We start from the raw sequence: 19,315 nt of genomic DNA, 5'->3' as shown, positions 1-19,315 counted from the left end.
CGTTCTCAAAATAAAAAATAAAAATATACACATCATGGGTGTCACGATGTGCGAAAATGCCCATATTTTAAAAATGTAAAAAAGCTTCAAAATGACCGATTAGCCGTTTTTGGTTGTTTCATTTTCTACAAAAAATTTCATAAAAAGTGATCTAAAAGTCATACACACCCCAGAATACTATCAATGAAAAGTTAAGATAGCCCCGCAAAAAATGAGTACACATAATTACAAAAAAGTTATAGGGCTCAAAATATGGGGACAAATAAAACAGATATTTTTTCCACTTTTTATTTTTTTATCACTATCAAATCGCAATAAAAACTATACATATAAGGTATCACCGGATTCGTACTGACCTGTAGAATAAAAGTAACAGTAACCAGTCAGTTTTATCGTACATCAAACGTCATAAATTAAAAACCCGTAAAACTGTGGTGGAATTGCTTTTCTTTTTTTTGCTATTTCACCCCATTTGAATTTTGCAAAAATGCATACAGTGGAGGATGCCCACAGCGGTGTGTATATATGTTCATGCTGAATTTCCTTCCACACATGATATCTATTATATTCATTTTTTGTGGTATCTGTAATTTCTGGAACTTTTGTTATCTGTGTACATTGGGATGTATTGGACTATTTGGTCTGGATAGAAACATCTGTCATCATCTCTACAAGGTATTATATTCTTGGACAACAAAAAACTCCTAAAAACTCAAGACAAGATTAGACAGGCTGATGGCCCGGCTGGTTGTCAGGAAGAAAGCGTTCCTTCCGGACCGCTAGCTGCTCCCTCAGTGAAGGAGAATGCTGCATTTTCAAGCAGCAAACTCCTTCACAGTATGAGGACGAGGGATTGCTATAGAGATCCCTCATCCCCATACAGAATCATTGTTTCTGGGCAGCAGATCGCTGTTTAGACCACACAATCTGCTGTCCAGAAACGATGATTGGTGGTGCCTGCATGAACAGCAAGATCACCTGATGAACAAGCTTTGTGCTTGTTCATCGGTGCAGATTATCGGCGAGATTATCGGGATGACCGCTTGCCAGAACTGTCGTTCTAGATAATCAAGATGATTATTGGTTCCTTTAAATCCACCTTTACTGAAACTGTACACTATACTGTTATCTTACATGTATTATTCATTTTATGTTTTCTGGCTTACTATTGTTTGAAAAAGCTTGATTGATTAATATAAAAAAATTGCTTTAGGAAAAAAATAAACTTTTGTTTAATTTTCTAGGTGAAAACGGGATGAGAGTATACCATAAGAATCTTCATTTATCTTCCTATGATAAAGCAGAAGATAACAATACCACACAAGCTAATTCAATAACTCCTAATGTACCCTCAGTCCTTCACAGTGGAGATCTATCCACCGATACCGCTGGTCACAAAAAACCTTCATCTAATCAATCACTGACTGGCAAAACAAGAACTAAACAGAAGGGTGGAAAAATATTTTCACATGGGAAACCTTTTAAGAAGAAATCAAATTTTTCTTTACATGAGAGAAATTGCAGAGATAAAAAGACATTTTCATGCTCTGAATGTGGAAAATCTTTTACCAGGAAATTCATTCTAGTTGGACATCAGAGAAGTCACACAGGGGAGAAGCCGTATTCATGTTCAGAATGTGGGAAATGTTTTAGTCAGAAATCTGTTCTTGTGACACATTTAAGAATTCATAAAGGGGATGAGCCATTTTCATGTCCTGAATGGGATGAACCATTTTCATGTCCTGAATGTGGTAAATGTTTTAGTCTGAAATCAAATCTTGTGAGACATGTAAGACTTCATACAGGGGAGAAGCCATTTTCATGTCCTGAATGTGGGAAATGTTTTAGTCTGAAATCAAATCTTGCGACACATCTAAACATCCACTTAGGGGAGAAGCCATTTTCATGTTCAGAATGTCAGAAATGTTTTAGTCAGAAAGCTGGTCTTGTGAGACATCAGAGAATTCACACAGGAGAGAAGCCGTTTCTGTGTCCTGAATGTGGGAAGTGTTTTCGTGTGAAATCAATCCTTGCAGAACATCAAAGAATTCACACAGGAGAGAAGCCGTTTCTGTGTCCTGAATGTGGAAAGTGTTTTAGTCATAAATCAGATCTTGTTAAACATCAAAGAATTCACACAGGAGAGAAGCCATTTTCATGCTCAGAATGTGGGAAATGTTTTAGTCAGAAATTTGATCTTGTGAGACATCTAAGAATCCACTCAGGGGAGATGCCATTTTTATGTTCAAAATGTGGAAAATGTTTTACCCATCAATCAAGTTTAAATAAGCATCGGAGAACTCACACAGGGGAGAAGCCATTTTCATGTATTGAATGTGGGAAGTGTTTTAGTCATAAATCAGATCTTGTTAAACATCAAAGAACTCACACAGGGGAGAAGCCATTTTCATGTATTGAATGTGGGAAGTGTTTTAGTCATAAATCAGATCTTGTTACACATCAGAGAATTCACACAGGAGAGAAGCCGTTTCTGTGTCCTGAATGTGGGAAGTGTTTTCGTATGAAGGCAAAGCTTGTAGTACATCAAAAAATTCACACAGTACAGAAGCCATTTTCATGCTCAGAATGTGGGAAATGTTTTAGTGAGAAATCTGGTCTTGTGAAACATCTAAGAATCCACTTAGGACAGAAGACATTTTCATGTTCAGTATGTGGGATATGTTTTTTCCTTCAATCAAGTTTAACTCGGCATCAGAGAGCTCACACAGGGGAGAAGTCTGACCTGTCTTGAAGATAGGTCATCAATATCAGATTGGGGGTGTTTCAAAACTCGAGACCCCCACCGGGGGGCCTCCTCGCAGCTTACAAAGCACAATGCTTGGTATTGCAGCTCAGTCTCATTCACTTCAATATCACTGAGCTGCTTCTAGGCCATATTAACGATGAATGAAACTACAGAATACAGTTTAAACTCTCCACCCTCACCGACAAAGCTCTCCACAGTGCTGCACCTCCATATATCTCCTCCCTCATTTCCATCTACCACCCTACTCATGCTCTCCGTTTTGTTAGCGACCTAAGATTAATAACCTCCATAATTCGTACCTCTCACTCCTGTCTTTAAGACTTTTCTCGAGCTGCACCTACCATTTGGAATACTCTACCCCGGAATACTAGGTCAATTCACAACTTCTCCACCTTCAAACGTGCCTTAAAAACACATCTTTTCAGGCAAGCTTATCAAGCTACCTCAAATGACTTTTCCCAGACTAAACCTTTTCCCCACCAAATCCTCTGGCCTAAACTCTATCCTCTAGTAGACCCAAACCCGAAGCAGATCGGCCAGCACCACTCCTGTCAGTTCAATACCTTATCTGTCACCCCCAATTCCTCATAGATTGTAATCTCTTGCAAGCAGGGCCCTGACTCCTTGTGTTTCAGTTGCATATTAGCCAGTTACTTTTGTTTTGTACATGAACCCTTTGAATTTGTAAAGCGCTGCGGAATATGGTGGCACTATATAAATACATTTTATTATTATTATATTATTATTAATGAAACGGTTGGCGTAGAAAGCAGACACAAGGCTTACCTGAGCTGATCGGCAGGGTTCCCTGGTGTTGTCAATTGCTGCTAAACGTGTTGACATCGTGGCCATAACAGGTGACTCTCACATCACAACCACTTATACTGGAAGTGATTTATCAATGGCTACTTGAATTACAGATATGATCTATAGAGCTGAACAAACAAATGGTTCAAGAGTGTTTAGTCTGCGAAAAATAAGAAAATCTCTACTAAAGGGGGAAAGTACTGCTGTTGTAAATATAATTTTTCATCTCTGATCTGTCATAAAATATCTTAAGTTTTCTTAACATGGAATTTCATTTACTGAGTTACAAGCTACTACCACAGAATGGTCAAATTCTAGGACCCAGTATGTGTCACGGATGGTGTACAGGAAACAAGATAATACAATACAAACAATGACTTACTGGATCCACAACTAAGGAACAAAAGGGAGACCCCTGCAATCGACCTGCCGCTCTCCCTTATTGCTCAGCCTATGCGACCACCCCAAAGGTGGATGGGCGCATATCCACGTACCTCGGCTATCTTAGACCTGAAGGCCCTACAATAGTGAGGGGACACGACCACCGGCTCCCTACACAGACACGGAGGGAGTCAGGGTCACCTGGATCCAGAAAACAGAAAATCATAAATACATAAACAGAACTTATCTTGCAGACGACAGTGGACAGAGAACAGTGAGCTAGGAGCTAGGAACAGCATGCACACACACTCCAGGAAGTTGTATCAGCCGCACCCTACTGCCTTATGGGGAGGAATTTAAAGGGAGGTAATCAGTCTGACTGCATGACAGCTGAGATAGCCTAACGAGGTGAGAAACAGAAACCAAAACAAAGAAACTCAAGGAGGAGGATCTGGACGGCTCCTGTCAGAGCTTCTCAGCTGTCTGGTTGTGACAGTACCCCTCCCTCTAGGAGTGGACTCCGGACACTCAGGGCCCACCTTCTCAGGATGGGACCTATGGAAAGCCCTGATGAGACGAGAGGCCTTAATGTCCGTCACTGGGACCCACATCCTCTCCTCAGGACCATAACCCTCCCAATGAACGAGGTACTGGAGGGAACCGCGGACAAGACGAGAATCCACAATCCTAGAGACCTGAAATTCAAGATTTCCATCAACAATAATCGGAGGAGGAGGCAAAGGCGAGGGTACAATAGGTTGAACATAAGGTTTCAATAAGGACTTATGGAAAACATTATGGATCTTCCAAGTCTGAGGAAGATCAAGACGGTAGGCAACAGGATTGATGACAGACAGGATCTTGTAAGGCCCAATAAACCTAGGACCCAACTTCCAGGAGGGAACCTTCAATTTGATATTCTTGGTAGACAGCCACACCAAATCACCAACATTCAGGTCCGGACCAGGCACACGTCTCTTATCCGCCACACGCTTATATCTCTCACTCATGCTCTTTAGATTATCCTGAATCTTTTGCCAAATAGATGACAAAGACGAGGAGAATCTGTCCTCATCAGGCAAACCAGAAGAGCCCTCTCCAGAGAAAGTCCCAAACTGCGGATGAAACCCATATGCACCAAAAAATGGTGACTTATCAGAGGACTCCTGACGACGGTTATTTAAAGCAAACTCAGCAAGGGACAAAAAAGAACACCAATCCTCCTGATTCTCCGCCACAAAACAGCGCAGATATGTCTCCAGATTCTGATTGACACGCTCTGTCTGGCCATTCGACTGCGGATGGAAAGCAGAAGAGAATGACAAGCGAACCCCCAAGCGAGAACAGAAGGCCTTCCAGAATCTGGAAACAAACTGTGTGCCCCTATCAGAGACTATGTCTGAAGGAATCCCATGCAATTTGACAATGTGGTCAACAAATGCCTGCGCCAGCGTCTTAGCATTGGGCAAACCAGGAAAAGGGATAAAATGCACCATTTTGCTAAAACGGTCCACCACCACCAGAATCACAGACTTCCCCGAGGAACGAGGCAAGTCCGTTATGAAGTCCATGGACAGATGTGTCCAAGGACGGGAAGGAATGGGCAAAGGAAGGAGAGGACCTGATGGCCGTGAATGAGGGACCTTGGCACGAGCGCAAGTCTCGCAAGCTGCCACAAAACCCTCAACCGACTTACGAAGCGCAGGCCACCAGAATCTCCGAGCAATGAGATCCAGTGTGGCTCTTGTCCCCGGGTGCCCAGCAAGGACCGTATCGCGGTGTTCTTTAAAAATCTTGTGTCTCAAAGCGAGAGGCACAAACAACCTCCCAGGAGGACAAAGATCAGGAGCTTCTGACTGGGCTGCCTGCACCTCTGCCTCCAATTCAGGAAAAAGAGCAGAGACCACCACACCTTCAGCCAAAATGGGACCCGGGTCTTCAAAATTCCCACCTCCCGGGAAACAACGTGATAGGGCATCTGCCTTCACATTCTTAACCCCAGGGCGGAACGTAACAACAAAATTAAACCTTGAAAAGAACAAAGACCATCTGGCCTGTCTCGGGTTCAGACGCTTGGCTGACTCCAAGTAGGCCAGATTTTTATGGTCAGTAAACACGGTAATAGGGTGTCTGGCTCCCTCTAGCCAATGGCGCCATTCCTCAAAAGCCAACTTGATGGCCAACAATTCCCTATCTCCCACATCATAATTTCTCTCTGCGGAGGAGAGCTTCTTTGAGAAAAAGGCACACGGTTGCCATTTGGCAGGAGAGGAACCCTGAGACAAGACCGCACCCACCCCAACCTCAGAAGCATCAACCTCAACTATGAAGGGTAACGAAACATCAGGTTGTACTAGGATGGGAGCGGAAGCAAAACTCTCCTTGATATTAGAAAAGGCCTTACGCGCCTCTACCGACCAGGAAGAAAAATCTACCCCCTTTCTGGTCATATCAGTGAGTGGTTTAACAACAGAGGAATAATTCAAAATAAATTTCCTGTAATAATTAGCAAAGCCCAAAAAACGCATCAGCGCCTTCTGATTCTCAGGAAGCTCCCACTCAAGCACAGCGCGAACCTTCTCGGGGTCCATGCGAAAACCAGAAGCGGAGACAAGAAACCCCAGAAATTGGATCTCTGGAACCGCAAACACACATTTTTCCAGTTTCGCGTATAATTTATTCTCCCGCAGGATGAGTAAGACCTGACATAAGTGTTCCTTATGAGTCTTGAAATCAGGAGAAAAAATCAAAATGTCATCCAAATACACTAATACAAATTTTCCCATCAAATGATAAAAAATGCTGTTTACGAAATGCTGAAAAACGGCTGGGGCATTCATCAAACCAAAAGGCATAACTAAATTCTCAAAATGGCCCTCAGGGGTATTGAAAGCCGTCTTCCATTCATCTCCTTCTCTGACCCTAACCAGGTTGTATGCCCCTCTTAGGTCTAATTTGGAAAAGACTTTAGCCCCAGCAACCTGGTTAAACAAGTCCGGGATCAGAGGAAGCGGATAAGGATCACGAATAGTGATACTGTTCAGCTCCCTGAAATCCAGACAAGGTCTTAAAGAACCATCTTTTTTCTTAACAAAGAAAAAACCAGCGGCAACAGGTGACTTTGAGGGTCGTATGTGTCCTTTTCTCAGACTCTCAGAGATATAAGCCCGCATAGCGACCCTCTCAGGTTGGGAAAGATTGTATAAACGAGATTTAGGCAGCTTGGCGCCTGGGATGAGATCAATAGGGCAATCATACTCCCTGTGCGGAGGTAAACTCTGAACTCCACTCTCAGAGAAAACATCCAAAAATTCAGAGAGGAAAGGTGGTACAGTTTTAGTAGAAACCTCAGAAATAGATGTTATGAGGCAATTCTCTCTGCAAAAGTTACTCCAACCATTTATTTGCCTCGCTTGCCAATCAATGGTGGGGTTATGTTTAGTGAGCCAGGGTAGCCCCAACACTAGAGGAGTAGGCAAACCGCTAAGGACGAAACATGACACATCCTCAACATGAGCATCATTCACAATTAAACGGATATTGTGAACTATGCCCTTTAATGATCTCTGAGAAAGTGGAGCTGAATCAATAGCAAAAACAGGAATATCTCTTCCCAAAGTGCATACCTGGAAACCATGAGTTATTGCAAATTGATTATCAATGAGGTTGACAGCTGCTCCACTATCCACAAAAATCTCACAAAAAATGCTTTTGCTCTCTAGCGCCACCCTAGCAGGCAGGACAAAACGGGAACTACAAGCAAAAGGAAAACCTTCAATTTCCGCCTCAACCCTGCCAATAGTAACAGACGGAACATTCTTAACCACCTCAGCCCCCAGTGCTTAAACACCCTGAAAGACCAGGCCACTTTTTACACTTCTGACCTACACTACTTTCACCGTTTATTGCTCGGTCATGCAACTTACCACCCAAATGAATTTTACCTCCTTTTCTTCTCACTAATAGAGCTTTCATTTGGTGGTATTTCATTGCTGCTGACATTTTTACTTTTTTTGTTATTAATCGAAATTTAACGATTTTTTTTGCAAAAAAATGACATTTTTCACTTTCAGTTGTAAAATTTTGCAAAAAAAACGACATCCATATAGAAATTTTGCTCTAAATTTATAGTTCTACATGTCTTTGATAAAAAAAAAATGTTTGGGTAGAAAAAAAATGGTTTGGGTAAAAGTTATAGCGTTTACAAACTATGGTACAAAAATGTGAATTTCCGCTTTTTGAAGCAGCTCTGACTTTCTGAGCACCTGTCATGTTTCCTGAGGTTCTACAATGCCCAGACAGTACAAACACCCCACAAATGACCCCATTTCTGAAAGTACACACCCTAAGGTATTCGCTGATGGGCATAGTGAGTTCATAGAACTTTTTATTTTTTGTCACAAGTTAGCGGAAAATGATGATTTTTTTTTTTTTTTTTTTTTTTCTTACAAAGTCTCATATTCCACTAACTTGTGACAAAAAATAAAAACTTCCATGAACTCACTATGCCCGTCAGCGAATACCTTGGGGTCTCTTCTTTCCAAAATGGGGTCACTTGTGGGGTAGTTATACTGCCCTGGCATTCTAGGGGCCCAAATGTGTGGTAAGGAGTTTGAAATCAAATTCAGTAAAAAATGACCTGTGAAATCCGAAAGGTGCTCTTTGGAATATGGGCCCCTTTGCCCACCTAGGCTGCAAAAAAGTGTCACACATCTGGTATCCCCGTACTCAGGAGAAGTTGAGGAATGTGTTTTGGGGTGTCTTTTTACATATACCCATGCTGGGTGAGATAAATATCTTGGTCAAATGACAACTTTGTATAAAAAAATGGGAAAAGTTGTCTTTTGCCAAGATATTTCTCTCACCCAGCATGGGTATATATAAAATGACACCCCAAAACACATTCCCCACCTTCTCCTGAGTACGGAGATACCAGATGTGTGACACTTTTTTGCAGCCTAGGTGGGCAAAGGGGCCCATATTCCAAAGAGCACCTTTCGGATTTCACTCGTCATTTTTTACTGAATTTGATTTCAAACTCCTTACCACACATTTGGGCCCCTAGAATGCCAGGGCAGTATAACTACCCCACAAGTGACCCCATTTTGGAAAGAAGACACCCCAAGGTATTCCGTGAGGGGCATGGCGAGTTCCTAGAATTTTTTATTTTTTGTCACAAGTTAGTGGAAAATGATGATTTTTTTTTTTTTTTTTTTTTCATACAAAGTCTCATATTCCACTAACTTGTGACAAAAAATAAAAACTTCCATGAACTCACTATGCCCATCAGCGAATACCTTGGGGTCTCTTCTTTCCAAAATGGGGTCACTTGTGGGGTAGTTATACTGCCCTGGCATTCTAGGGGCCCAAATGTGTGGTAAGGAGTTTGAAATCAAATTCTGTAAAAATTGACCTGTGAAATCCGAAAGGTGCTCTTTGGAATGTGGGCCCCTTTGCCCACCTAGGCTGCAAAAAAGTGTCACACATCTGGTATCTCTGTATTCAGGAGAAGTTGAGGAATGTGTTTTGGGGTGTCTTTTTACATATACCCATGCTGGGTGAGATAAATATCTTGGTCAAATGCCAACTTTGTATAAAAAAATGGGAAAAGTTGTCGTTTGCCAAGATATTTCTCTCACCCAGCAGGGGTATATGTAAAATGACACCCCAAAACACATTCCCCACCTTCTCCTGAGTACGGCAATACCAGATGTGTGACACTTTTTTGCAGCCTAGGTGGGCAAAGGGGCCCATATTCCAAAGAGCACCTTTAGGATTTCACAGGTCATTTTTTACAGAATTTGATTTCAAACTCCTTACCACACATTTGGGCCCCTAGAATGCCAGGGCAGTATAACTACCCCACAAGTGACCCCATTTTGGAAAGAAGAGACCCCAAGGTATTCGCTGATGGGCATAGTGAGTTCATGGAAGTTTTTATTTTTTGTCACAAGTTAGTGGAATATGAGACTTTGTATAAAAAAAAAAAATTAAAAAAAAAATCAGCATTTTCCACTAACTTATGACAAAAAATAAAAAATTCTAGGAACTCGCCATGCCCCTCACGGAATACCTTGGGGTGTCTTCTTTCCAAAATGGGGTCACTTGTGTGGTAGTTATACTGCCCTGGCATTTTCCAGGGGCCCTAATGTGTGTTAGGTAGGTAAATGACCTGTGAAATCCTAAAGGTGCTCTTTGGAATATGGGCCCCTTTGCCCACCTAGGCTGCAAAAAAGTGTCACACATGTGGTATCGCTGTATTCAGGAGAAGGTGGGGAATGTGTTTTGGGGTGTCATTTTACATATACCCTTGCTGGGTGAGAGAAATATCTTGGCAAAAGACAACTTTTCCCATTTTTTTATACAAAGTTGGCATTTGACCAAGATATTTCTCTCACCCAGCATGGGTATATGTAAAATGACACCCCAAAACACATTCCCCAACTTCTCCTGAGTACGGCGATACCAGATGTGTGACACTTTTTTGCAGCCTAGATGCGCAAAGGTGCCCAAATTCCTTTTAGGAGGGCATTTTTAGACATTTGGATACCAGACTTCTTCTCACGCTTTAGGGCCCCTAGAATGCCAGGGCAGTATAAATACCCCACATGTGACCCCATTTTGGAAAGAAGACACCCCAAGGTATTCAATGAGGGGCATGGCGAGTTCATAGAAATTTTTTTTTTTGGCACAAGTTAGCGGAAATTGATATTTTTTATTTTTTTCTCACAAAGTCTCCCGTTCCGCTAACTTGGGACAAAAATTTCAATCTTTCATGGACTCAATATGCCCCTCACGGAATACCTGGGGGTGTCTTCTTTCCGAAATGGGGTCACATGTGGGGTATTTATACTGCCCTGGCATTCTAGGGGCCCTAAAGCGTGAGAAGAAGTCTGGAATATACATGTCTAAAAAATTTTACGCATTTGGATTCCGTGAGGGGTATGGTGAGTTCATGTGAGATTTTATTTTTTGACACAAGTTAGTGGAATATGAGACTTTGTAAGAAAAAAAAAAAAAAATTCCGCTAACTTGGGCCAAAAAAATGTCTGAATGGAGCCTTACAGGGGTGGTGATCAATGACAGGGGTGGTGATCAATGACAGGGGGGGTGATCAATGACAGGGGGTTGATCAATGACAGGGGGGTGATCAGGGAGTCTATATGGGGTGATCACCACAGTCATTGATCATGCCCCTGTAAGGCTTCATTCAGACGTCCGGATGCGTTTTGCGGATCCGATCCATCTATCAGTGGATCCGTAAAAATCATGCGGACGTCTGAATGGAGCTTTACAGGGGGGTAATCAATGACAGGGGGGTAATCAATGACAGGGGGGTGATCAGGGAGTCTATATGGGGTGATCACCACAGTCATTGATCATGCCCCTGTAAGGCTTCATTCAGACGTCCGGATGCGTTTTGCGGATCCGATCCATCTATCAGTGCATCCGTAAAAATCATGCGGACATCTGAATGGAGCTTTACAGGGGGGTGATCAATGACAGGGGTGTAATCAATGACAGGGGGGTGATCAGGGAGTCTATATGGGGTGATCACCACAGTCATTGATCACGCCCCTGTAAGGCTTCATTCAGACGTCCGGATGCGTTTTGCGGATCCGATCCATCTATCAGTGCATCCGTAAAAATCATGCGGACATCTGAATGGAGCTTTACAGGGGGGTGATCAATGACAGGGGTGTAATCAATGACAGGGGGGTGATCAGGGAGTCTATATGGGGTAATAACCACAGTCATTGATCACGCCCCTGTAAGGCTTCATTCAGACGTCCAGATGCGTTTTGCGGATCGGATCCATCTATCAGTGCATCCGTAAAAATCATGCGGACATCTGAATGGAGCTTTACAGGGGGGTGATCAGGGAGTCTATATGGGGTGATCACCACAGTCATTGATCATGCCCCTGTAAAGCTTCATTCAGACGTCCGGATGCGTTTTGCGGATCGGATCCATCTATCAGTGCATCCGTAAAAATCATGCGGACATCTGAATGGAGCTTTACAGGGGGGTGATCAGGGAGTCTATATGGGGTGATCACCACAGTCATTGATCATGCCCCTGTAAAGCTTCATTCAGACGTCCGGATGCGTTTTGCGGATCGGATCCATCTATCAGTGCATCCGTAAAAATCATGCGGACATCTGAATGGAGCTTTACAGGGGGGTGATCAGGGAGTCTATATGGGGTGATCACCACAGTCATTGATCATGCCCCTGTAAAGCTTCATTCAGACGTCCGGATGCGTTTTGCGGATCGGATCCATCTATCAGTGCATCCGTAAAAATCATGCGGACATCTGAATGGAGCTTTACAGGGGGGTGATCAGGGAGTCTATATGGGGTGATCACCACAGTCATTGATCATGCCCCTGTAAAGCTTCATTCAGACGTCCGGATGCGTTTTGCGGATCGGATCCATCTATCAGTGCATCCGTAAAAATCATGCGGACATCTGAATGGAGCTTTACAGGGGGGTGATCAGGGAGTCTATATGGGGTGATCACCACAGTCATTGATCATGCCCCTGTAAAGCTTCATTCAGACGTCCGGATGCGTTTTGCTGATCGGATCCATCTATCAGTGGATCCGTAAAAATCATGCGGACGTCTGAATGGAGCTTTACAGGGGGGTAATCAATGACAGGGGTGTAATCAATGACAGGGGGGTGATCAGGGAGTCTATATGGGGTGATAACCACAGTCATTGATCACGCCCCTGTAAGGCTTCATTCAGACGTCCGGATGCGTTTTGCGGATCCGATCCATCTATCAGTGGATCCGTAAAAATCATGCGGACGTCTGAATGGAGCTTTACAGGGGGTTGATCAATGACAGGGGGGTAATCAATGACAGGGGGGTGATCAGGGAGTCTATATGGGGTGATCAGGGGTGATCAAGGGTGAATAAGGGGTTAATAAGTGACGGGGGGGGGGTGTAGTGTAGTGTAGTGGTGCTTGGTGGGACTTTACTGAGCTACCTGTGTCCTCTGGTGGTCGATCCAAACAAAGGGGACCACCAGAGGACCAGGTAGCAGGTATATTAGACGCTGTTATCAAAACAGCGTCTAATATACCTGTTAGGGTTAAAAAAAAACACATCTCCAGCCTGCCAGCGAACGATCGCCGCTGGCAGGCTGGAGATCAACTCTCTTACCTTCCGTTCCTGTGAGCGCGCGCGCCTGTGTGCGCGCGTTCACAGGAAATCTCGCGTCTCGCGAGATGACGCGTATATGCGTCCAGGCGGAATGAATCAACCACCTCCAGGACGCGTCTGTGCGTACAGCGGTCCGGAGGTGGTTAAAAGATTTCTTCCTTTTTGTCTCTTTATTACTCCCAGAAAACTGCCTGAATCTCCTAGAGGGACAAACATTTGCCAGATGATTTATACCTCCACAACAAAAGCAAACCCTCCCCTGCGGGCTGAATCTTCTATTGTCAGAGGCAATCAACCCCAGCTGCATGGGCTCCTGCTCAGAAGGGGCTGACAGCGACTGAGACCCCTGTGCACAGAATGACACCGCTGCACTGTCCCGGGACTGAGTATGACAGGAAGGAGAGATCTCTCCTCTCTCTCTAAGACGCCTGTCAATACGAACAGCCTGAGACATAGCAGAATTCAAGGAGGTAGGTCTTTCATGAAAAGCAAATGCATCTCTCAATCCCTCTGAAAGACCATAGCAAAATTGACTTCGGAGTGCAGCATCATTCCAACCTAAATCTCAGCGGATTGTTTACCCTGGCATAACAGACGTAGTTTAGACTCAGCCAGAGCAATACGATCCGGATCATCATATATCTGACCCAGGGCTAAAAAGAATTCATCCACTGAACGGAGGGACCGTGCCCCCTCCGGCAGCGAAAAGGCCCAGGACTTGACGTTACCCCTGAGCAGCGATATAATGATACCCACTCTTCGTTCTTCATCACCAGAAGAATGGGGAAGAAGGCGAAAATGGAGTTTGCAAGCCTCTCTAAAACGTACAAAATTCTCACTACCCCCGGAAAACGTATCCGGGAGCGAAATCTTAGGCTCAGCACAAACTCCATGAACGCAAGCTGAACCGGTCACTTGAAACTGAGAAAAAGTCTTACGGAGGTCAGCTACCTCCAAAGCAAGACCCTGAAAGCGTTCAGCCAAAAGTGTAACCGGATCCATGCTTGAGACGGTTTTGGCGGCTGATAATGTCACGGATGGTGTACAGGAAACAAGATAATACAATACAAACAATGACTTACTGGATCCACAACTAAGGAACAAAAGGGAGACCCCTGCAATCGACCTGCCGCTCTCCCTTATTGCTCAGCCTATGCGACCACCCCAAAGGTGGATGGGCGCATATCCACGTACCTCGGCTATCTTAGACCTGAAGGCCCTACAATAGTGAGGGGACACGACCACCGGCTCCCTACACAGACACGGAGGGAGTCAGGGTCACCTGGATCCAGAAAACAGAAAATCATAAATACATAAACAGAACTTATCTTGCAGACGACAGTGGACAGAGAACAGTGAGCTAGGAGCTAGGAACAGCATGCACACACACTCCAGGAAGTTGTATCAGCCGCACCCTACTGCCTTATGGGGAGGAATTTAAAGGGAGGTAATCAGTCTGACTGCATGACAGCTGAGATAGCCTAACGAGGTGAGAAACAGAAACCAAAACAAAGAAACTCAAGGAGGAGGATCTGGACGGCTCCTGTCAGAGCTTCTCAGCTGTCTGGTTGTGACAGTATGCCTGCTAATGCGCCTAATTTTGTGGATTGTTTACAATTCTTATAAGGATTTAAATGTTTACATTCTGTCTCTATATATTACCAAATTGAATTCCTCATTTCCAGTTCGCAGAACAGATTATATGAAAGAAAGTATGTTGGTGTCCGTGATGAAGGTTCCTTCCTTGTGGATGAAGAGACTCACAATGTTGACTTGAGTTTCCCTCTGTAATGATCATCCTGTTTCCTTCCTATGGGATAATTATGACATAAGATATTAAGAGCGATCATTCCATATTGTTCCATTATATTTCTAGTTATTAAATGTAATGTATATTTTGTTGTCAGGTTTCTTAACCCCTTTAAGACCAAGACAGTTTTTACCTTCAGGACCAAGCCATATTTTGCAAATCTGACATGTTTCAATTTATGTGGTAATAACTCTGGACCGCTTTTACTTATATAAGCGATTCTGAGATTGTTTTCTCCTGACATATTGTACTTCATGTTAGTGGTAAATTTGAGTCAATATGTTTTACCTTTATTTATAAAAAATTCCAAAATTTACAGAAAATTAGAAAAATTCACTATTTTTGAAATTTGAATGTATCTACTATTAAAGCAGATTGTGATACCTCATAAATAGTTGTTACTGTACATTTCCCAGACATCAACTTCATGTTGGCATAATTTTGTAAACGTCATGAAATTTTTTTAGGACGTTAGAAGGGTTAGAATTTTAGAAGCAAATCTTACATTTTTAAAGAAAATTTCCAAAGCCCACTTTAAGGACCACTTCAGTTATGAAGTCACTTTGTGAGATTTACATAGTAGAAATCACCCATAAATGACGACCCCATTTTAGAAACTACACCCTTAAAGTTATTCAAAACTGATTTAACAAACTTTGTTAACCCTTTAGGCGTTCCACAAGAATGTAAATCGAGGTGCAGTTTACAGAAACACCCCATATGTGGTCGTAAACTGCTGTACGGGCACTTGGCAGGGCGTAGAGGGAAAGGAGGGCCATATGGGTTTTGGAGGGCAGATTTCACTGGGATAATTTTAAGTTGCCATGTCACACTTGAAGACCCCCTTATTAGAGATGGCCTTGTGGTTCGCCCGGTGGTCGTTTCGCGGCGAACTTTGCTCGTTCGTGATTTGCTGAACATGCGAACATATGGCGATATTCGCACGCTCCACATTTTTTTGCATAGCGCCGAACTTTGACCCATGAAACATCCATCAGGTGGGACAGGACAGCCAATTGAGACGTTTCAGCACATGGACACACCCCCTACCCTATCAATAAATCCGATCTGGCAGCCATTTTACATTCTGTTTTTTGCCAGTGTAGAGAGAGGTTGCTTTGTGGAGCAGGGACAGACTGTTAGGGACACCAAATGCTAGCTATAGGTGTGCTATCGATAGGTGTGACATTCTGAGGGGTGTGATATACTTATAATATACTTTCTAACAAAAAACTGGTGTGATATACCTGTTGCCCCACTCAAAAAAAACTGATTGAGGGGTGTGATATACCTTCTAACATAGAAAGTATATTATAGTGCATTTATATTGTGCAGCAGTTGTGTGCGGTTCTGCTTAGATACCGCAGCTAGATAGAGGGACAAACACTATTGGAATAACTCATTGCAACTGGTGTGATATACCTGTTGCCTCAAAAAAAAAAACTGATTAAGGGTTGCGATATACCTGCTTTCACAAAATGCTGATTAAGGGGTTTGATATACCTGCTTCCACAAAATACTGATTGAGGGGTATGATACACCCGCTTCCATAAAATATTGATTGCGGAGTGTGATACACCGGCTTCCACAAAATATTTATTGAGGCCTGTGATACATGCGCTTCCTCTAAATATTGATTAAGGGGTCTGATATACTGGCTTCCAGCAAATACTCATTAAGGGGTTCTATATACCTGTTTCCACAAAATACTGATGGAGGGGATTGATATAACGTCTTCCACAAAATATTGATTGAAGCCTGCGATACACCAGCTTCCACCAAATATTGATTGAGGCCTGCAATATACCTTCTTCCACAAATACTGCTCTTCTATAGGGACTGTGTCACAGGGTCATTTTGAAAATGACAGGCAGAGGAACAGGCAGGCCATTCCGCAGGGGTGGTAGGGGTCAGGCAGGTGCACCAGGCCAGATCCTAAGTAGGAAGTTGGAGAAGGTGCTTGCGATTACGTCAAAGGACGCTACAGAGTTGGTTGGCTCACTCAGCCTTCCGCTTCTACACCCTCCTCATCCTCTGTATCTGCACCCTCCTCACTCTCTGCTGTGTGCACCCCCAAAGACACCACCACCACCATAGCCCCTCCACTCGAGTCAGAGGATTTTTTTTTCCATCCATTCCCAGACTTTACCGATGCACAGCCATTCTTGACGTTGAATTAGGAAGAAGAGGTAGCAACGGCCGCCACCCAGCGGTCTGAAAACAGTACTCAGATCAGCCCAAGGACGGAGGTCCCCGCTGTTGCTGCCTACTCAGAGATCTCTAATGTCAGTGGTGGTGAAGGTGATGATGATGACGTGTCGATGGATGTCATGTGGGTGCCCACAAGAGAGGAATAGTGTTGAGCGTGAATATTCGTTTTATGAATTTCTATCGCGAATATCGTCACTTTGAGAATTTGCGAACATTTAGAATATAGTGCTATATATTCGTAATGACGAATATTCTTTTTTTTTTTTACACAGTACATATCAGGTGATCATCCCTCCCTTCTTCTAGCTTGTGGGCCAATGAGAAGGCTTTGTCACAGCTTAGCAACATCCCTAATGAAAAGTTGCCTACCCCTTCCCTATATAAATGAAGACACTCCCCAGCAGCCATTTTGTGGAGTTTCATGTGAAAGAGAGAGAGGAGCTTGAATACTGTGACGTGCTTTTTCAAATTACATTCCAAATCGGATATAAATATTCCAGATAGTTAGTGTTAGATAGTAATAGGGAATTGTGTAGCTGAATAGCTGATAGGGTCCAGTGCAGGGTGTTGTGTAGGTTATAGAGATAGTTAGCTGAAATATATAATCCAGATAGTTAGTGTTAGATAGTATAGGTTACAGTGTGTGGCAGGAAAAGAAATGTGCAATGTGCATGTGAGAGAGATTTCTCTGCTGTCCATACATACATGCTACAGAAATTGTGCTGTGGTGTCCCAACAATACTAAGTTCAACACTCAGTATTATGTTGTCAGACCTGATTAAAGGTGAAGTTGTATGTATTGCACTAAAATATTCAAATCAATAGTGGCGATTTGTGCGATCTCGAATACTTTTAAAAACTCTATCTGCATATAAAGCTGTTGTTATGACATGCATGAAATTTTAATCTAAAACAGTGCTGTAATGTACAATTACTTACCGTGATCAGGAGTTCTTCCTCACTATCTCGAAGGTTGCTGCCAACCATTTTCATCACTTATGTACCTAATAGTGTGTGCGTGTGTACGTGCGAGCGCATAATAGCGCAATCGAAAAGAATATCACGAAAACACGAATATTTGGCGAATATTCGTGATTAGGGGTTGAGCGAACCCGAACTGTAAAGTTCGGTTTCGTACCGAACTTTAGGATTTTTGGACCCCGGACCCGAACATTTCAGCAAGGGTTCGGGTTCGGTGTTCGGCGATTTCTTGCCGCTTTTTGAAAGGCTGCAGAGCAGCCAATCAACAAGCGTTTAACTGTGTGACCTTAGAAGCCATCACAGCCATGCCTACTAATGCCATGGCTGTGATTGGCCAGTGCAGCATGTGACCCAGCCTCTTTATAAGCTGGAGTCACGTAGCGCTGCATGTCACTCTGCTGTTACTAGTGTAGGGAGAGGATGCTGCTGGTGATTTCAGGGAGAGAATAGGACTGAATCTGTGATCAGAACTCCAATATAACTCAGTGATCTACATAGATTTAGTTGTGTGGGTGCAGTGCACAATCTTTTTACCCTGCCTCGAGCTTAGTGACAGAAAAAAATGACTTTTATCTGTCTGTTAGGTGGGCGGCGGCGGCGGCCATTTTTAGCAAGCTCAGTGCACCAGCACTGCATCTGAGCTTTTGTGACATTCAACTCCTTGAAATACTGCACTAATAATCTGGTTTTAAAAAACACCCTTTTTTTGGCAATATACAACATCTGGTGCACTTGCAGGTTTAGTCAGTGTGCAATTTAAGCTAGAAATACAGCCATAATTTTCTGGGTTTTTAAAAACAACCTTTTTTGGCAAAATACACAATTTTAAGGCCCTTGTAGCATCAGCACGTGTGAAATTAAAGGGTTATATACTGCTGTCATATTCAGTTATTAAACAAACACCCTATGTCATTGTGAGATACACACTTTAGAGACTGTGGTTCTATTCAGATATTTGCAAAACAGCCATTTTGTGCAAAAAACTTAAATTCCGGCCTAGTCTGGATCAGGGCGTGTGAGATACACCCTTTAGATACTGTGATTATATTCAGTTATTTGAAAAACACCCATTTTGGGCAAAAATCTTTAATTGCGGCCTAGTCTGCATCTGTACGTGTGAGATACACCCTTTAGATACTGTGATTATATTCAGTTATTTGAAAAACACCCATTTTGGGCAAAAATC

At 43.1% G+C, this 19,315-nt stretch overlaps 2 protein-coding genes across 4 annotated transcripts in view; both read left to right on the top strand.

Moving 5' to 3' along the window:
• LOC120999664 (oocyte zinc finger protein XlCOF6-like) overlaps nucleotides 1-19,315 on the top strand; it is a 2,208,135-nt gene that overhangs the window by 581,907 nt on the left and 1,606,913 nt on the right. The window lies entirely within an intron of this gene.
• LOC120999659 (gastrula zinc finger protein XlCGF57.1-like) overlaps nucleotides 1-19,315 on the top strand; it is a 225,612-nt gene that overhangs the window by 61,429 nt on the left and 144,868 nt on the right. The window contains exon 3 of one of the 3 annotated variants that reach the window (XR_005778581.1): nucleotides 1,245-1,382. The exons of the other annotated variants lie outside the window; for them this stretch is intronic. The gene's annotated coding sequence lies outside the window, so the exon portion shown is untranslated. Of the gene's footprint in view, nucleotides 1-1,244; nucleotides 1,383-19,315 lie in introns of those variants that run through there. 3 annotated transcript variants of the gene reach the window in all.

This window comes from Bufo bufo, chromosome 4 (assembly GCF_905171765.1).
Source record: "Bufo bufo chromosome 4, aBufBuf1.1, whole genome shotgun sequence".
Classification (NCBI taxonomy): Eukaryota; Metazoa; Chordata; class Amphibia; order Anura; family Bufonidae; genus Bufo; species Bufo bufo.
Note: the sequence above shows the minus strand (reverse complement) of the source record. Positions and strands in the feature narration are given on the sequence as shown.